Genomic DNA, 19,838 nt, shown 5'->3' with positions numbered 1-19,838 from the left:
AGGAGGAGGAGGAGGAGAGAAGAAGAAGAAGAAGAAGAAGAACAAGAAGAAGAAGAAGAAGAAGAAGAAGAAGGAGGAGGAGGAGGAGGAGGAGGGGGAGGAGGAGGAGGAGGAGGAAGAAGCCCCCTGTCTGCCTAACCCTCATTAAGAAAATCCTTCATTCCTTCATTTTAAGAACATACATAAAACATTTAATGACATATGGTACCTGCCCTAAGGCTCAGAGTTCATCTCTAAGTAATGGCTAAGTTAGGTATGTATGGTATGGAAAATATTTTAGGTTCATACTTGAAAATTCTGGAGAAAGCCCTAGAACCATCTGGGCCCATCATCCCCTGGGCGGCATCATCTCTGTCACACATCCCACCAAGAGGGAGTCTGGTGTGCAGGCTTCCCTCTCACCCTCCTGGGGTGGAAAGCAGGCAGACTTGACAGGGGAGCCACAATAGTTGCTAGAAGGGACCCCGCACGAGTCTGACCCGGGCCCAGCATGGGGTGAGCTGCTGGATGTTTAAGGAGGCTGATGCCACTCAACTCAGGTTCCCCCCTGACCGATGAAACCAGATCCTGGTGACCTGGGGCCAGGTTGCGGAAGTCATCAAAGGCACCAGGGGCCTGGCTGGTGTGGTTCAGTGGTTGAGGGTCAACCTATGAACCAGGAGGTCACAGTTCAATTCCCAGTCAGGGCACATGCCCAGGTTGCAGGCTTGATCCCCAGTGTGGGGTGTGCAGGAGGCAGCCCATCAATTTTTCTCTCTCTTTCTTCCTCTTGCTTCTTCTCTGAAAGCATATCTATACTAATAAAAGGGTAATATGCTAATTAGACCAGGAGACCTTCCAGACATCCTTCCAGACAAAGCCATGGTGGTGAGGCTGAGGCAGAGGCAGTTGGGGGTGATCAGGCTGGCAGGGGGCACAGTTGGGGTGAGCAGGCCAGCAGACAGAGTGGTTAGGGGCGATCAGACAGGCAGGTAGGTGAGCAATTAGGAGCCAGCGGTCCTGAATTGCCAGAGGGAAGTCAGACTGCTAGTTTAGGCTCAATCCCACATCCCCCGATGGGTCCCAGATTGGAGAGGGTACAGGTCAGGCTGAGGGACATCCCTCCCATCATGGGGTTGTTGGGCTGCTCACCTCCAAGTGCAATTTCATGCACTGGGCCACTAGCATGTATATATATATGAAATGCAATGTTCCCTGCTTCCCTTTCTGTCCCTGCTCAGGGCACTTGGTCCCATGTCTGGAAGAACAATTTCCATGGATGTGGCCTGTTCCAGCCCATCCTTGCATCCTTGCCACACCAGGGCCCTGTCTGAAGCCAGCCCAGCAGCCCCATCCTTGGCCCTCCACTGCCTTCTGTTGTATCTGCTGCCTCGTCTAGAGCTCCAGGGGACAGGGACCCCGCCCACCGGTGACTAACTGTCAGGGCAGAGCTCCAGCCTCCCAGGCACCGTGAGAACCCCGCGTCTGCAGAGGAGGGAGCCAGGGGCTGGGGACGCAGCTGTGTTATCACTTCCTCCCATCATGGGGCTGCTGGGCTGCTCACCTCCAAAGTAGGCCAGACTGCACTGGTCGTGCTGGGGAGAGACCCAGAAACCAGTGGGGCAGGAAGAGGCAGTTCTGCTGAGCCAGGCTGCCCAGGCCCCACACAGGAAGCCCCGGCTGCTGGCACCTGTGCCCTGGCAGGGTCCTGGTGCAGAGCATGGTAGAGAGAAGGGGCTGCAGACACAAAGTACCATACTGGGGGGTGGAGAGGGGTTGTGCTGCTCCTAGAGCCTGCCGAGCCCTTTCCTGGGTGGTAGGGGGAGAGATGGAGAGAGCTTCTGCACCACCCAGGCCCGCGACACCCTGCTTCAATGTGGAAGCCTCTCATGGGGCTCGACAGGATGGGACGGAGATAAGACTGTCCTCACTCCAGGTTCCGGGAGGATTCCAAGGGGCAAAATGGGGCAGAGACCTCCCTCCTCTGCTCCTTCCACTAGGCGGCCCTGTCTGCACAGTCGGGGGCCCTGCAGAGCAAGAAGCCAATTTTCAAATGGTGGCTTTGTAGTCCGTCCCCCCCCCCCCCCCACACACACACACAAGATGATTGCCTATGAGGCCTCTCTCAATCCCTAGGCCAGGCCTCTCTGCCCTCCTGCAGGATGGAGACCTGCACGTCCTTCCCATGACCTCCTGGGATGCATGTGTGGTTCTGGGTTCATAATCCTCAACCATGCACCTCTGGTTCCTGGCGGCTCCCAAGGTGCTGGGGGCAGGTGTGGGTGCAGCCCTCCCCTCCCTCGGTGCCAGTCTCCCCGGCTCTGCCTACATTGCTAGAGACAGGAGCTACATGTGGTTCACTCTGCGCCTCCACCCCTGGGTCCTGCCTGGTTTGGAGTTCAGTTAAGACCCCTTAACAATTCAGAGTTAACCTGCGAAATCCTATAGGCCACTCCCTCACCCCCAAGGTCAGCTGTGGGCCTCCTGAGAAAGCCGGGGCAGCCACACCTCCTTTGCTGGGGTTGGTTGGGAATAGGAGGCACTTTGCAATGTTCTGCAGGCATCTCAGTGACTGGGACTGGGCACCTGGACGTGCCCTGAACATCGGGGAGCTGCCCAGAAGCACGGTTGCCCCGCCTCCCACCTGAACACACCCACCCACCGTGGCCTAACCGTCCCGCCTCATCTTCCTGCTACCTGATCTGTAGATCATTCGAGAGTGTTTGCTCCAACTATGAAAGCTCCAACCTGTAAAGCACCTTTTCTCTTTCCCTCCCTCCACGAGGAAGCTGAGGGGTGGGCACTTGGAATGGAGCTTCGTCCCCGCTCTGCAGCTTCTCTGACTGTGATTTGGAGGGAGCATCAAGAAGCAGCACCTTCCGCTCAGGCCCCAGCATTCGTGGCGGCTCGTTGCAGCCAACTAGTGGTGAGGGTCCCACTATTGAGTCCCCAGGAAGGCACGCGGGGACATCATCTACCGCCCACCGCGTACACACAGGTCATGGACACGTCCTCCCTCCGCGTGTCCGTGTGAATGCTGATGAGGAAAGAGGTGCATACAGGGGTGCCCAAGAGCTTCAGCCTCCCTGGGTTCAAACCTCAGCCCCACCAGGCACCGCTGTGGGACCTGTGTACGCACCTCACGTGACCTTCTATGTGACCTGGGAGTGGACGTGTTATCTCCTCCCCAGATGCTCCTGGGAACTCCGGCACAGCCTCCTGAGTCAGAACGCTCAGAGCCGGATCTCAGCGTTGCAACGTGTGACCCTAAGTCCGTGGAATTGGGATGCTGACCGTGAGTAACTCCCGGGGTTGCATGAGAGGTAAAGAAGTTCTTGCACCTGCCTCCGTGGGAACAGAGCTCAGCACATGCGCAGATGCTCTGAGGGTCCGCCAGGTGGGTTCGGTGGGTGATACTGACAAACCCTTAAAGGATGACCTCACAGGGCAGGTCCTGGCTGTAGAGCCGATTCTAACATGCACATTCCTACATTACAGGCACTCGTTGAGGCTCCAATGAGTCACTCACAAGCATATAGTCTGCGAACACCACAAGATGGTACAAGTGGCCAACAGCCTACAGCGACTGGGGACACCTCGGTCATCTGAGACTTCATGGCAGCTTTCTTAGCAGTCCTGGCCACTGACTCTGTGACCAGCCAATATGTAAACGTGGACTGAAACAGATCTTTTTACAACCTGTGAGTGTTTTTTTCCATAGCTCTATGGAGCAAGGAAGAAGCATTTAAAATGACCTACCAGGCCCAAGTGATCTGTCCCCTGCCCAGTCCTCTGGCTTCAGATCCCAGAAGGGTGTTGAAGATCCACTCAAGTTTATTTCTGACTCTTTCATGAGGTGGGTTCCTCCTGCTTTAGGGTCTTTGTTCACCCGGGACCTCTTTCTGGAAAAAAAATGAAGCAAATACGCGCTTGAAGATTCTTTTCTTCTCCATTCTTTTCTCTTATCAATTTGATGCTTTTCTCTGTTAAAGGAGCATCAAATGGGGATGGAGTAGCACAGACGATGTGTGTGCCTGTGGGATTCTGAGATTTAAGTGCCCCCTAAGGCCAAAGAAGAGCAAAAGGAACCTAAATGCCCACACGCACAGGGTCCATCTCCGTGTCTAATTCCCTACTTGGAACACACCATCACTGCGACGAAGTGTGGCTGCAGCCCACTGTGGTGAGAATTGTATCACATCAGCAGGCCTGTCATTGGGTGGACAAGTTCACTGCCATTGTTGAGTACTGGCCTGGCATGGTCCTAGACCAGCTACACACACATCCCGGCCGTTAGTCCTCCCAATAACAACACAGCTATTTTCAGTCGTTTCATAGATGGGTAAACCGAGGCCTAGAACAATGAAGGAGCACAAATCAAGGTAGAAAGCAACACTGCCAGAGTCAGACCTCAAAAGCAGATCTGTCTGATTTCCTTATTTCTTCATTGAATGGCTTTGCCAGTATTCACCAAACATCTACTAAGCATCATGTCCTGTTGGACACCATGGAGCTTCAGCTGTGACCAGAGGATGCGTGGTGCCTGCTCTGGTGGATCTTGCAGTTTCATTGGAGAGTCAAATAGGAGTGTGAGGAAGTGTACAGTTGTGTGCAGTACAGAGGAGGGGAGCATGGACCTCCTGCCACGTCCTTGTAAGCTCCCTAGACTAAGTGTATCGGTTAGATTTGCTGTGTAACAATCTAACCCCGAACGCTGGACCGGAAACAATAGCTACCTGGCCCACAGGACTGGAGGTTGGCATTTGGGCTGGCACAACTGGCACTTCTGCCAGCCTGGGCAGGCTGGCCTACTCATGGGTTTGGGGCCATGGCTGGCTCATGATGACCTTGTTTGGGTGGCGGGGGCCTCTCTCAGTGTTGCATCTCCTCCCCTCCAGCAGGTCAGTCCACGCCTGTTTGCATGCCAGTCTGTCCCCAAGGGCCAAGCCTGAACGCCAAGCACTCTGGTCTCATAGTCGGGTCCCAGTTTGCATCATGCATGGGGTTGTTCCATCCACCAAAGCCAGATACATGGCCCGTCCCCAAGTCAGTGAGTGGGCAGGGCTCCAAAGAGCCTGGACCCGGGGCAGCTTTCACACACTGGGTCCACAACTCCAACAGTCAGCAGTGATAGCTACACTGAGTCAGGAGGACTCAGGAGAGCTAGCAGACGGGCAGAGAGGAAAGAAAGCTCAGAACAGCATGAAAGCCGGGGGGAGGTGGGAGGTGATGACACGCCCTTCAGCTTTGCCTTGTTCCTGCTCTCTCCCTTCTTCTCTCCAGATCCACATGGAAGAGCTGGGCTCCCCACGGGAAGGAGGTGAGTCAGCCGGGTCTGGGCCCAGCAGGGGCTGAGCTGCCTGTGGCCAGGCCCTGGGGATGCAGACAGCGTCAGCCACCCGCCCTGAAGCCAGCATTTCTCCCAAGCGGCCAAGTACTCTGTGGGTTGAGCCTGAAGCCAATGACACTTAGCAGGCGGCCTGGTTCAGTTCCCTGGGCATTCCCAATGAAAACCAGACTGAAGACAGTGACGGGTGGGTGGGGCTTGGCACGAGGGTGTTGGGGACGAGGGCCATGAGCCCTTCTCTTTAACTTGGCAAATGTGAAGTTAAAACGCTTTTCTAAGTCAGAACGGCCATGTCACCCTCTCCTGCCCGGCCAGGCTGGTTCTGATTAGCAGCTGAGGCTCAGCGAACGTCCAGGGCAGCGTTTCTGGTCGGCGGCCGGGGAACAATGACCCCTTTATTCCAGGAGGAAAAGCTGAGTCTGGCAGCTGGACCAGCTGCCTGGCTCCTGGGCACGGGGTCAAGGCTCCATCAAAAAGCATTCCTTCCTGAAGGCCCAGGCCCCAAGCTCCGTCCTGCATGAGGCTCTCAAGGCATGGAAACCCGTGGGGGTGCTGCTTCCCAGAGGAGCCCAGAACCAGGTCAGGGCTTGCGCTGCCCCACAGCTCCCGTGGTGGCCTCCCTCGGACAAGGGCTGTGGGAGCTGCAGGCCCAGAGGAATCGGACACATCCAGCGGGGAGGTGGCGGCTAAAATGGGTTTGGGAGAAGGGGTGTCCTGCTGGGGTGCCACTGGGACAAGGGTTCAGGGCCTAGACCTGAGACACATACTGCCCACCCAGACCCCTGGCTCGCTGTGTGACTCCAGGCTTCTTGCTTCACCTCTCTGAGCCTCGTAGACGAGAGAGCTGTGCTGTATGGGTGGGCCATCCATCCACAGTGGATGGACACAGCTCTGGAATAGACTTGCACAGCTGTGTCTCCATCCCCACTGCCTGAAGCTGGCTGGGCCCTGAGGGCACCCCTCCTGCTCTGAGCCCAGGTTCAGGACCCGCTTGGCCCCGAGCAGACGGCACATCCCAGGAGCAGCTCTGGTCTCTGCACGGCTAGAGGGGACAGGACTTTGCTGGACGCTGTGGCTGCTGTAGCAAATGACCACAGACTTGGTGCCTTCAGACAAGAGAGATGCATTTCCTGGAGTCCTGGGGGCTCAAGGTCCCCATCTAGGTGGGTGTGGCATGGGGGTCCTGCAGGGTCTGTAGGGGAGACCTCGGCGATGGCCTTTGCTAACTCCCAGTGGCTGCAGGTGCTCCTGGGTTTGCAGCCTCATCTTCCATCTTCTAAAAGGCATTTCAACCTCCGCTCTGTCCTCCCATCGTCTGCTGTTTCTGACCTCCCTGCCTCCACCTCACAAAGGTCTGTGTGATTATGTTCAGTCCACACCAGGAACCCCCGGACCCCCTTCACTTGTCACATCTGCACAGTCCTCTTTCCGTGTCAGGGGACAGCCTCCGGGTCTGGGGATTGGGATGGGGCCACCTACTCAGGGCTATACCATAGTCCACCTCGTCTGCATGGGCCGAGCAGGTGCCGCCTTTGGCTCCCACGCTTGCTGAAGATGAGCTGTCCCTGAAAGGCCACCTGGAATTCCTGTGGAATGGAAAAGAGCAGGGAAAGGCAGTCCCGGGATTTCATGGTTTATGCAGCGACCTGACACCTAGCAGCGTGTCTCGCCTTTGCTACCATTCCTGCAGTAGGGGACGCAGGAAGTGAAGACATTGACATGGAGCAGACAGGTGGCTGGACCATGCCCAGCTCTGCGGCCGCGTGCTCAGATGGGTGAGTGCCCGTCGTTCTTGCTGTGACTTGTGAGAGCAGCACTGCTGTCCCCATTGTCCACGAGAGGAAGCAGACGCCTGGAGACTAAGTGTTTCCCCCAGGGCTGCCCCAGCCCTTTGGGGACCTGGATTTAGGCTGAGAACCACAGATGCATCCTGCTCTAGTCTTGTCTTGTGGGGAATGCAACCCATGACCCACAGGCGGCCCCGCATGATCGGACCTTTGGCTTTCTCCCTGGGAACGTAATGACCTGCGAGGGGCAGGAGGAAGTGATTGCCAGCTCAGCAGGCCCATGGATGGGTGCTAATCACGGAACACATAAGGCAGTTGTTCTCAACCTTCCTAATTCCACGACCCTTTAATGCAGTTCTTCATGTTGTGGTGACCCCCAACCATAAAATTATTTTTGTTGCTACTTCATAACTGTAATTTTGCTACTGTTATGAATCGCAATGTAAATATCTGATATACAGGATGTATTTTCATTGTTACAAATTGAACATAACTAAAGCATAGTGATTAATCACAAAAACAATATGTAATTATATATGTGTTTTCCGATGGTCTTAGACAAATCTTGTGAAATGGTCGTTCGACCCTCAAAGGGGTCGTGACCCACAGGTTGAGAACCGCTGATATAAGGGATGAAGGGACATGCAGAAAAGCTGATGGCAAGGCCACTGCCTGTGTAAGCAAAAGCCAGAGTGAGTTTCATCTCTTTCCTGCCGAGTTACAGGAACGCTTGCAGAGGGCTGCCTGCATGCTAATGTGCGTGGATAACAGACATTCTTGTGAACCGACATCGCCCGCAGCCTTAGGATATCAAACCGTTTCCTTCTCCAGGTGAAATGTGGGCGTGGCAGAGAATGTGGGCCATGTGCTGTAGGTTTGTTAGGCTGAGCAAACATGGCCACGGCCATCAGTTTTATCGTGTGTGTGTGTGTAGGGGCAGAGGGAGGATTCCAAGAATAAGATTTAAGGAAGAAAATCAATAAATGCAGACTTTTCCATAAAACCTTCAGTGAGAAATATCCCTCCCTCTTCCTCATGTATATTAAAGGGATGGAATTTGCTGACTTGCACAGAGCAACCGGAGTGATTACGGAAGGATCAGAGGTGATTAAATCACCAGGGCATTTGGAGGCACCTGGAAATACACAGCCTCACTTTGGACAGTGCAGAGTTGGTGGGAAGGCAGGCAGGCGGCATCCTTTGCGTATCAGGGGCTCTGCCTCCTTCCTCTCCCCCCAGAAGCAGACAGATCTGTGGTTTGTGAACAATGGGTGCCACTTTGTGGGTGGAGAACCTATGACAGGAAAGGGTGTTTGCAGCCAAGGAGGCACTTGAGTGGGGGTGAGCACAAACTCAGGAGGCAGACAGACACTCTGCTGGCACGGAGTCCGGGCCCCGAGTAAGTAACCCGGCTCTTCTGAGCCTTGGTTTTCTCATCTGTGCACTGGGCACAAGCATGGCCAGCTGGCTAGGAAGCCGTTTTAGTAAGTTAATGTGGCAGTGATGACAGGTGTCTTCTCTTGAGTGCCCAGGCTGGGAAGTGGACTGAGTCCACTGAGGATTTCAAACGCCACACATCAGCAATGTGGCTGAGGCTGGAATCAAATCTCAGGAAGGGAAGGCCTGGGTGTCGTTGAATTCCAGGGCTACTCCATTGTAGAGCGAGGTGAGCGAAAACTGTGCTGACAATTTCATTGTCAGTTGCCATCAATTGTAAAGTATACTCCATGTCAGGGGGTTAAAATATTTCTTAAAATATTGCCTTAGAATTGATAAACTATGGTAAAATGTCTAAAATCGCACAGCCAGTCACTAGTAGGACCAGGGCATGGGCACAGGGGGATAAAAACAAACCCCCCAGGAGCTGGTTCCCGCTGCAAGGCATGCTGGTGGATGGTGTCCTTTGTACCAGGTAACATAGAGCATCTCCAATGATGCATTATGCATATGTGTGTGTACACACACACACCTGGTTTATATCAATGTCCACTTAGGGATTTTTCTCAAATAATCATGAAACGGGAACTAGCTTATTTATTATGTACGTTTTTTACCAAAACAAATTCTGGGAACGCTCTTGGGACAAAAAGCTAGAGATAAAAGCAAGGGAAGTGGTGGCAGAAGCAGCTCCCGTAAAGGTAATTCTTCAGATCTAGAATGTGAGCCCCACACCTCTTAGCATCTGGAGTTGACAGAGCCTGACCACCGTGGCCCGGGTGAAGGAACCCCATTGCTTTAGCGCGTCAGGAGTCACATCTCTATTCTTAAAACACAGGAATAGCTTCAAGCAAGATGAAAAGCTCAGCGTGTTGTGTCCATGCTCCCTGGAGGTATATAAAAGACTGCGACTGACTCGTTATGTTCTCATGAGATCAAGGCCAATTGTGAAAGTTGACCTCAAACATGACCAGTTAGAAGGACTAGCGCATTAGTCTACCAGGTAAGTCCCATTCCAAATGTACAGCATTTTAAAAATATCTACTGCTGGGAAGCTTGCCACGTGCTGGCACTGGGGAGAGCTGTTTCCTGCCCCCACCTGTTCACAGAGCCCCTGAGTTCCAGGCAGAAACCCTGTAGGTGCTCATGGGAATTCCCTGCATGTTAAACCCGTGCCCTCTCTAGCAGAGCATTCCACACTCATTGCCTACGCATTGGTGCGAGCTTCCGGGTTCACCTACATGAGTCCTCCAGGGGCACCCTAGAAAATTCTGTGACATGGACAGGACTTGGTCCCGGTGCTATGGATGGAGATAGGGGGCTGTGGACAGGTCAGCAGCCAGTCCCAAGGCCACGCGAAGGGAAGTGGCCCAGAAGCACCGGCAAAGCACTTCGGTTATTTGAGTCAAAGTCCAGAAAATGAAGTGAAGGAATTGACTGTTTAGTCAATTCATTTTCCTTTAAAAATTGCTAAAACATAGCCATCATTATCCTGAAAGACCTCCCAAACATACAGATTAGCGCAAACATTCTACAGTTTGCAAAGTGCACTCACCCACACAGCTTCATTTTATCGTTGCCCCCCCTCCCCCGTTTTATAGACACAGACACTGAGGCCCAGATGGGGGCCACGGACTTATCCGGGGGCATCAAGTCCAGGAAACCAACGGTCTCCAGCTCAGGCCAATGTCTTCTCTCCCCACCACACTCTCAGTCTCAGGCGTAAAAGCATTTTACCACAGCCTCGGCCATCACCAAATTGGCTTTGTTTGATAGAGATGAGAGGAGGGATGCGGGAGATGTGACCAGCTAGACTCACTTTAGTACCACCTGAGCTCAGAGCGAGATCACAAGGATTCCCTCCAGTGGAATTTCACCAGAGCCCATGCACTGAGAACTCTAAGCCGGAGGCAGGGAAGAAGGGGCGCTAACATTTAGGGAGAAGCTGGTCTGGGTTAGGACCCCTCAAAAATGTCCTGTCACTCAGCCTCCACTTCATCGGTGAGTCGGCTGCAATGACTGACCCAGAGTCATCGGCCGCGGGGGGCTGGGCCTCTCTTCTGAGCTGAAGCAACTTGTCACGGGATGTCAGGAAGACGCCGCCTCCTGCCAACTGGTGGCATCTGGACATGGGATGAGTGCCAAGGGACAGAGCAATGAAGTGTCTGAGCCTTGCACTCCTGCTCTCCAGGGCCCCCCCGAGGAAGAACTGGCTGCCATCTGTGCCCCTTGCAATCTCTCCCCTGGATCTAGGCCCCAGGTTCCCTGAGGACACCCCCTAAAGCAGCGGTTCTCAACCTGTGGGTCGCGACCCCTTGGGTGGTCGAACGACCCTTTCACAGGAGTCGCCTAACACCATCGGAAAACACATATATAATTACATATTGTTTTTGTGATTAATCACTATGCTTTCATTATGTTCAATTTGTAACAATGAAAATATATCCTGCATATCAGATATTTACATTATGATTCATCACAGTAGCAAAATTACAGTTATGAAGTAGCAACGAAAATAATTTTATGGTTGGGGGTCACCACAACATGAGGAACTGTATTAAAGGGTCGCGGCATTAGGAAGGTTGAGAACCACTGCCCTAAAGTGTTCTAGCTTCCCCGGATGCTTGGTTCAGTCTGAAACAGGGAGGAGCATAAGGCCAGGAGAAACTTCTGGGCGTGCTGAGCAGAGATAACTGGCAAAACCAGCCTCACCGTGAGGTGTTTGATTTATAAAATAAAAGAGGGAGGCCAGTGAGAATGGCTATTTATCCTTTTCTGCCTACTCTAAAAATCGTGTTCAAAAAATAAAACATAAATAACAAGTAGAGAAAGATGAACCAGGTCCCACCACCCAATGGTATTAGGACACAATAGGAACCTGGACAGAGACTAATGGCCCCATGGCCCCAGCCCAGGAGCCCCAGTGCAGACAGGGATGTCTGCTCAGCCCACGGTGTCCTGACATTTTATCCTAATGAGCCCAAGTAGACATTCTCCAGAAGAAAAGATGAGGCAGCAGGCTCAAGCTGGCACATTCATTATAACCTTGTCATATCCCTCAGTCTTTTTGCCCTTCTCTCTATTTCCTAAAACTCCCTCGTAAGTGGAGACCTGATTTCAGGGATACAAGACACTGCAGGGCACAATTTCCAGGAGTCCCATTCACTCAACCCATCAGTCCTGGTCTATCTCCTCTGTGGCCTGACACTAGCTCTGACGTTGCCCTCACAGCAGCAGGACATGGTGTGTTACTGGCTACTATCCCAACACACAAACCTCACCATAGCTTCATGACTAAAGTGATCAGTGTCACAATGGATGTCACCTTCCTGGTGAGTCAAAAAGTTCTTTCGTTTTGTGGCATGGCCCGGCTTGGAGTTTGCCTCTCCAGTGTAGAGAGAAATGTTTGTCATCAGGAGAACTAAAAATAAAATGGGCCAGAAACCTATGAACCAGGTCATGGTTCTATTCCTGGTCAGGGCACATGCCTGGGTTGTGGGCTCGATCCCCACTAGGGGGCGTGCAGTAGGCAGCTGATCAATGATTCTCTCTTATCAATGATGTTTCTATCTCCCTCTCCCTTTCTCTCTCTGAAATCAATAAAAATCTATTTTAAAAAATAAATCAACTAAAATAGGCCTGCAAACTTGCCTACTCTGCCTTTTTGTCCCTATTTTATAAGTTGCATGCAGGAAAATGCAGAACATGAATAAGCAGAGGGAAAAACAAACAGACCTCATGACCCAATGACAGTTTCACTCCGTGGGTGCCCGACCCAGCCTTTCTCTCTGGCATGGGGTCACCAGTTTACTATGGAGAATGAGCTCATTTGTGTAAACTGCAAGTTTCCATTGTAAAATCAATACATATATTGATTGATGAGGAAACTGGTGAAAATAAAGAAGAGTATAATGAAGAAAACTCCCAAACTGTTGCCATTTCTACCATCCAGTTAACCACCGATGTGAATGTTCTGATCCTCACGCTTCCCCTTTTTATTTTTTAATATTAATGCATTTGCATAGACTAATCAGCTCCCTGAGAGGTGGGCTTTGGGGACAGACGTAAATGTCAATCTCAGTTCAACAGCTGGGGGTCCAGAGCATTGGCCATCCCTGTCTGGGCCTCCATTTCCTCACCCATTAAAGGAGGGTATTACCACCTACATCCTAGGTCTGAGTGAGATGAAATCATGGAAGACATATGTTCAAGGAGTGCTACCATTATTGTGATTATTCTAACTTCTATAGTGTTACATATGGCACAATTGTCACCATACTCTGTAAATATATTGTAAGTACAGTTCTTCACTCATTGTTATATTAAGACCATTTCTCATTATTACTGAAAATCTTGGTAATACAAGGTCTTTGTAAAAATAAATCTGCATTGTCTTCCATGAGTTGCCTGGCCTGCAATATATTCAACTCAACGGCTCCTGGGTGCAGCTCTGGGGTCCCTCGCCTCTCCCGACCTCCCATAAAGGTGTGGGAGATCTGCCCACCCATCCCTACGCTCCTCCTAAATTGGCAGGATGTCTAGGGCTGGGCTAACAGAAGAGAGGTGGGATCTTTATGCAGACGGTAGGGAGCAATGATTAACGTTCGTGGTAAACATTGCTGATTTCCATTCCCAGGATGAGATCCATACTGGTACTCCCACAGCAGTGGGCAGGATACGTGTTTCTCTGTCGAGCCCCTCCAATCACGGGAATTAATTTGGATAGAATTTGCCGTGAGTCCAGGAACTGGTCTCTCTGGGGCTTCTGCAGTGACTGATTTCACCCAGCAATGGCCCATCTCTTTGTTCAGCCTAACTGGCCACATTCATCAAAGGAGCTGCTCCGGTTCCTTAGGCAGTCTCTGTCTGCGATGAGTCCTCTCTCGTCCATAACCACCAGTGGGCTCAGAAGGTGAGTTCACGTGAAAGGTGACATCGCCCAAGAACACTGCCTGCCAAGATGGCCTTTGGAGGCTCCCAGGAGCCTGGGAAGGCATGGGTACCATGGTCTTTCCCCAAAAACCCCCCATAGTCCCTCAGCAGTGGTGAAATGTGATAGAGCTAAAGCTGTGTATTAGCTTGATCCCCTGGGCAAACGAGAGGACTACGTTTCCCAGCTGCCTTGTCCTTACACCAGGGCCACACTGCTGAGCTCTCGCCAGGAGAACGCCAGCAGAACCAGTGACCTTGCAGTATGAGGGAGTTAGGAGCATTTCTCCATTCCCTACTTCTCTTTCTCTTCTCTTCTTCTTCATCTCCTCCTCCTCCCCCTTCTTTTCTTTCTCTTCCTCCTCCCCTTCCTCCTCCTCCTTCATCTTCTTCTCTCTCCCTTTCTTTCTTTTTCTATCTCTTTCCCTCTCTTCTTCCCCTTCCCCTTCCCCTTCTTCTTCTTCTTCTTCTTCTTCTTCTTCTTCTTCTTCTTCTTCTTCTTCTTCTTCTTCTTCTTCTTCTTCTTCTCCTTCTTCTTCTTCTTCTCTTCTTCTTCTTCTTCTTCTTCTTCTTCTTCTTCTTCTTCTTCTTCTTCTTCTTCTTCTTCTTCTTCTTCTTCTTCCTTTTCTCTCTCACCGCCCCCAGTCCACATTATAGAATTGAAGACCCAAAACCGAGCCCCTGCAATCTGTCTGCTGCAGCAGCTAGAGCTCCTTTCCCTATTCCAGCAAAGCAAAGGGCTGATGGGTATCGACCCCGTGAGTAAAGGAAGCAGCCTACCCAGAGAGATCGGGCCAGCAGGTCCTGGGGTCTCATCTTTGGAGAAATGGGGCCTAGGGGGCAGTGATGAGACACAGACTCCATAGCAGCTCACAGAGAAATGGTTCGTGCTTCAGGGAGGGTCTCTGGCTGGCCCTTCACCGGCCGAAGAGGCTGGCCCCCGATGCAGTGCTCAAAGTGCGACGGAGGAAAAGCTCCACCGTGTCCCCCGCGTCCCGAGGGGCTTGTTGACCAGGACCCTGCCAGGGCCTTCGGTAACGATGGATTCCGTTTGCTGTGTGCTTTCACCCGCCGCCCACTCACCCTCACAGAAGCAGGGCCTATGCGGTGTCGTTCTAGAGCTTTGGCCCAGGAGCTGGCCAGATGGGCTGAACTGGCCACCCTCCGCCCTACACGTGTGGGAGAGGTGCTCAGGGCTGGCCCAGCCGCCTTCCCACCTGTGGAACACGCTCTTCGGGTTCCCCAGGAACAATGGCTGCATTCACGTCGCGGGGTCCCAGCAGCTGTGCTGGGCCACCAGCAGTGGGTCCCTCCTCCAGGGAGAGTAGCTGTGTCGCCATGAGGAACCCCCTGACCCCCGGGAATCCAGCTCAGTTGGGGAGGCCTTTCTCTGACCTCTCCTCCAGGGGGTGTTAGAGCTGCCAGGAAATGGACAGGAAGATGCCCAGCATGGCTAAAGGCAAACCCCTGTGCTCAGGGGGATGAAAGTTCAGCTGAAGAGTCCATGTTGGAACATGAGGGACAGACAGTGCCCTGGAGTGCTGGGAGGAATGGGGAGAGAATCGCGTGGCTAGGTCGCGGCCTCTTAGGGGCAGAACGACCAGGGGACATTTCGCAGACACTCAGATGTCTGTCTACATGGCCTTAACCAGCACAGCACCATCTACAGTCGCCAAGGACTGGTTACAACCTAGACGCCCGACACCAGGGGGCGGGTTAAGTAAAGCTGGTCGGGGCATAGAAACATCTTGCTCGCGATTCAAAATCCAACTGAAATGCCGGTCTTCCCTTGTGTTCTCCCTGCTCCTCTGTGTGTCTGTGCTCCCAGGATTCCTGGTTCAGCACCTTTTAGCCCAACGACTGGTTACTGGTCTGGCTCTCGCTTGGACACAGAACCTGCAATTCATTTTTCCTCTGACAGGGGCCCTCCTAGGGTGCACACAGTAGATGTTCAAGTAACGATGTTTCTGCCCATCCATATCTACCCTGTCCCTTAGAGTCTTCTGTGCTGCTGTCACACAGATTAGGGGGCCAAACACAGTATGCGACGCGCTCCAAGTTACGCGGCCACGAGTGCAAAGTGAAGGACAAGTCCACACTACAGACCGCCGACTGGTGGCAGAACTGTGGCCTGCAGGCTACTTGTATTTGGTTGTATTTGAGCAGGACACCTCCTGAAGGTTATAAAGAAACTGGCTCTCCTAAGTTCCCGGGGGCGGGGATTCTGAGGAACTGGGGTCAGTGGTAGGAGAAACATTTTTAATGGAAATTTTACAGTGTGAGGTATTACTATTTTCAAACAACATGACCCAAAACAGCAGAAGAAAGGATGTCACACTGACACACACAGACTGGATTGGACCGGCCACTGGCTTGGAACGGCCACTGGACTGGACCGCTGAGCTTCGCGTGGCTGCTCCATGATCGCCTTCTCCAGTCCCCTCTCCTCACCTCAGTTTGCTGCTCTGTAAAATGGGCATGCTAGGGAGTCAGGGCTGAGGAGCAAGGAGACCTGTGTGTGGAAAGCTTGGCCGAGCAACTGGCACATGGTGGTGATGGAGGAGATGAAGGTGGCGGTGGTGGCTGCTGTGGCAAGGGGTGAAGGAAGACCAATCGGAAGCACATGGAAGAAGGTCCATTTCTGAGTAAAACTGGATTTAGGAAGAGGGAGCATGGTGCCACCAGCACTTGGACGTTGGGCCTGTTGATTATATTTGCTTTTCCCAGAAGACGATGCTGATCCTACCTGGTCAGAGGTCACGTTGCCTTTACTGAGAGCAGGTGTCTCTAGGCACCTGTCACATAGCAGGTGCTTAGCCACAGCCCTCTGTGCCTCTGAGCTCTGCCCCTCGAGTTATGCCTGAGCTACGCCTCACAGGTACTGGCACTTGGTTCTCAGGTACTGGCACCTGAGCTACGCCTCATAGGTACTGGCACTTGGTTCTCAGGATCAGAAAGGACACAATATGAGAACCGACCCTCAGGGGACCAGACAGCTCCAGTAGGGTTGTCTACCCCTGGAGATAAATAGGAGAAGAGAAGAGGGATATGGAAGCCAGCTGTGGTCAGACTGGAGGGCCCGGCCCACGTCATCACCCTGAGACCTTTGGCCTCACTGTCTACCTCGCCAGGAAACATCTTGCTCACTATTCAAAATCCAACTGAAGTGCCTGGTCTTTTCTGACGTCCTCCTCCATGCCCCCTCTGTGTGCCTGTGCTCCCAGAATTCCTGATTCAGCACATTTTATCCCAACGACCGGTTACTTGTCTGGCTCTCGCTCAGACACAGAACCTGCAATTTATTTTTCCTCTGACGGGAGGCCCTCATATGGATCACACAGTAGATGCTCAATTAACAATGTTTCTGCCCATCAAGATGTCCCTTAGAGTCTGATTTCAAACTTGTAGAGAAAACTCTGATTTGGTTTCTTTTTGGGGGAGGGGGGCATGAAGCTAACACCCCTCCTTTGATTTTACCACGGTCCCCATCTCTTCTCCTGCCCCTGGTTTTCATGTGAAATGAAAAGCGAGTGTAAAAACGTGGCATGGCATGAAAGCCGAGCCACAACTCGAGCCCCACGGATGGATGAACTTCAAACGGGGACTTAAAACACGCAAAATAAGAACCAGCTTGGCCAGCCCAGGGGAGCAGAAGCCGGGCCCTCAGTGACTCTGTCAGAGGGTCTGGAAATACGCTTTGATTTCATATATTTTGAATTATATTGATTGAAATTCAAAGCTAAAGCCAACATACCACATTTCCTTTGGTCAGAAGTGAAGTGTGAAAAGAACGTTTTGGATTCTCGGTTGGATGCACAGCTCGGGGTTTGAAGTACGACAGGCTGTGGAGGTTTGGGTTACTGGAAACTTCAACATTCCACTAGCCCAGTCGTCCAAGGAAATCAGAGAAATTGAAAACATGGAATTGCAGAGAACTGGAATGTCAGGAGAGCGTCAGTGAGGATTCCCCAAAGCCCTGGGAATCGCCCTGGCGTTACCGTCATTCCCACGGTGGTTGCCACAGGACATGGGTGACATTGCTTACAGAACAGACCGTGGACACTTTGTCACCATGGGCTGTGGGAGTCCCAGACATGCACTCAGTTTCCACTGCAGACACACCTACAGCTAGGAAAATCCATGCGTGGTTATAATACCACAGATTGAGAGTTTCATGGGATGAACAAAGTGGATACTCCTTGCGGCAAGAAAGTCGTTTGGCTTTTAAGAGGCGGCATTTGTAACTTATTATGTTACAAACTAGAGGCCCGGTACACGAAAATTCATGCACTGGGGGAGGGTGTCCCTTAGCCCAGCCTGCCCCCCTCACAGTCCGGGAGCCCTCAGGGGATGTCCTACTAATGGCTTTCATATATTTTGCCACAGTCTTGCCTCCCTCTGCAGGAAGTGACTGGGATGTTCATGGGAAGGTGCCACCCCATCACCTCGCTGCTGCTGCCATTGCTGGCTGGTGCAGCTGCTGGCCCTCAGCCCTCGCTTCTTAGCGCTGGCCCTTTCCCACCATCTACTGTTGGGTGGGGGGCGATCTGGGGCCAGGCCAGCTGGGGGAGGGGTTGTGGGAGGTTGTGGCACAGCAGGTCGCACCCCGTCCAGCCTCTGTGGAGGTGCGGCGCTGGGACTGGGCCTGCACCGCTGCCTCTGTGGCTGCCTCTGCCAAAGGGGCAGCTCTGGGACTGGGACCACACAGCCCCCTCTCCCACTGCCTCTGCAGAATGGGCGGTAGTGGTAGTGGTGGCTCCACCTCTTCTCCCACGGTGGTGCCTCTCCTGTGCCACCAGCCCTAGGCCCTCACAACCACTGTGGCTTTGTCCGGATAGACGTATGGATGGATGTCCAGAAGACGTCCAGTCTAATTAGCATATTACCCTTTTATTAGTATAGATTCCCTGAAATTTCATAGTGTGGGTATATGGTAGTTGGTCATTACATTCAGTTTCTGTTTTGTTTGCTCAGCAATACACATAAAGCCTTATCTCCAAGGTGGGGAGGAGCCGTCATTCTCCTCCTAACAATAAAACAAAAACACAGGATCACATATACTATATAATAAAAGCCTAATATGCAAATTGACTGACCCGCAGAACGACTAGCAGAACAATCGGTCACTATGATGTGCGCTGACCACCAGGGGGCAGACGCTCAATGCAGGAGCTGCCCCAAGCCTGTAGGCACCAGGCCAGCCAAGGTGGGTGCCAGCAGGGGCCCCTGATTGCCCTGCCAGTCGCTCCACAGAGGGAGGTGACCAGGCAGCAGTGGCAGGGGGTGGGGTCAGTGAGCAGGCTGCACCAGGCCAGTGAAGACAGTTGCAAGTGGGGGCCCCCAATCACCTTGCTGGTCTCCCCACAGATTGTCCCTGATCACCAGCTAGGCCTAGGGACGCTACCCATGCACAGGTTTTGTGCGCCGGGCCTCTAGTAACAAATAAAAGATAAATATGCACAGATCAATTCCAGAGATGAGAACTTCCCAGGATTTAGAAATAAAAAAGAGAACTGGCATTTTGGTGGTCTAAAGGGGTGGGATGTGCATAAAGGTTTTAATGGCTAAAAACTTAATTCCCCCATTGGGGCAAGGGATTGGACGATAAGCCTTAGAGGAGAATTCCCCCAAAAACAATCCTTTATAATATGTTTATTTAAAATAATTAAAGGTGCAGTAATAAGAATAAAATCATAACAGGAAAGAAGATTTGTAATTAAAGAATGATAAAATTAGAAAAGTAACCCGATAGGACTCGTATAAGTAAAAATTCTAATTGTTAAAACAAAAACCTGAATGTTACATTTTGGCTTTTATTAACAGTAGAATAGTTTGATTGAACTAACTGTCTCACAGTAAAAACTATCAGACCTGAAAAAGAACAAAAAAAAACATCAACCATCTGTAGCTACTGGAGAGCAAATAAAAGCAGCAAAAACTGAAAGAAAGTCCATTGTTGAAAGACACAGACGAGACTGGGCGAGATTTCTGGGCTTGCCACTTTTTTCCTGAGAGCGCTCTCCAGCCTGGGCAGCATGGCCAGGAACAAGCCCTTGTCCTTCTGGCTTCATGCTGAAGAGGGAAGACTTGGGACTGCCAGCAAGGCTGATCATAAGGAGAAAGATACTAAAAAGCAAGAGGTAGAAGCTATGCATCATCAGCGCATCCGCCTAAATCCTTAGCTAACTGCTGGACTGCGCACGATTGGGAGGTACATAAGGTCTGGATAAAACAGTAGCTAAAATCTGAGAAAACTGATGGGACATCTTAGATGCTGTTCACCACCAGGGAAGCAGAAGGGGAGTTCTGTTCCAGCCAAGTTAACAGCCTGCTAGAAAAGAAAGTAACAGCCCTCAGAG

Source organism: Myotis yumanensis, unplaced genomic scaffold, assembly GCF_028538775.1.
Source record: "Myotis yumanensis isolate MYYU_CA2020_CCGP unplaced genomic scaffold, mMyoYum1.0.hap1 SCAF_1, whole genome shotgun sequence".
Taxonomy (NCBI): domain Eukaryota; kingdom Metazoa; phylum Chordata; class Mammalia; order Chiroptera; family Vespertilionidae; genus Myotis; species Myotis yumanensis.
The sequence above is the reverse complement of the archived record's forward strand: the minus strand, read 5'-3'. Positions refer to the sequence as shown.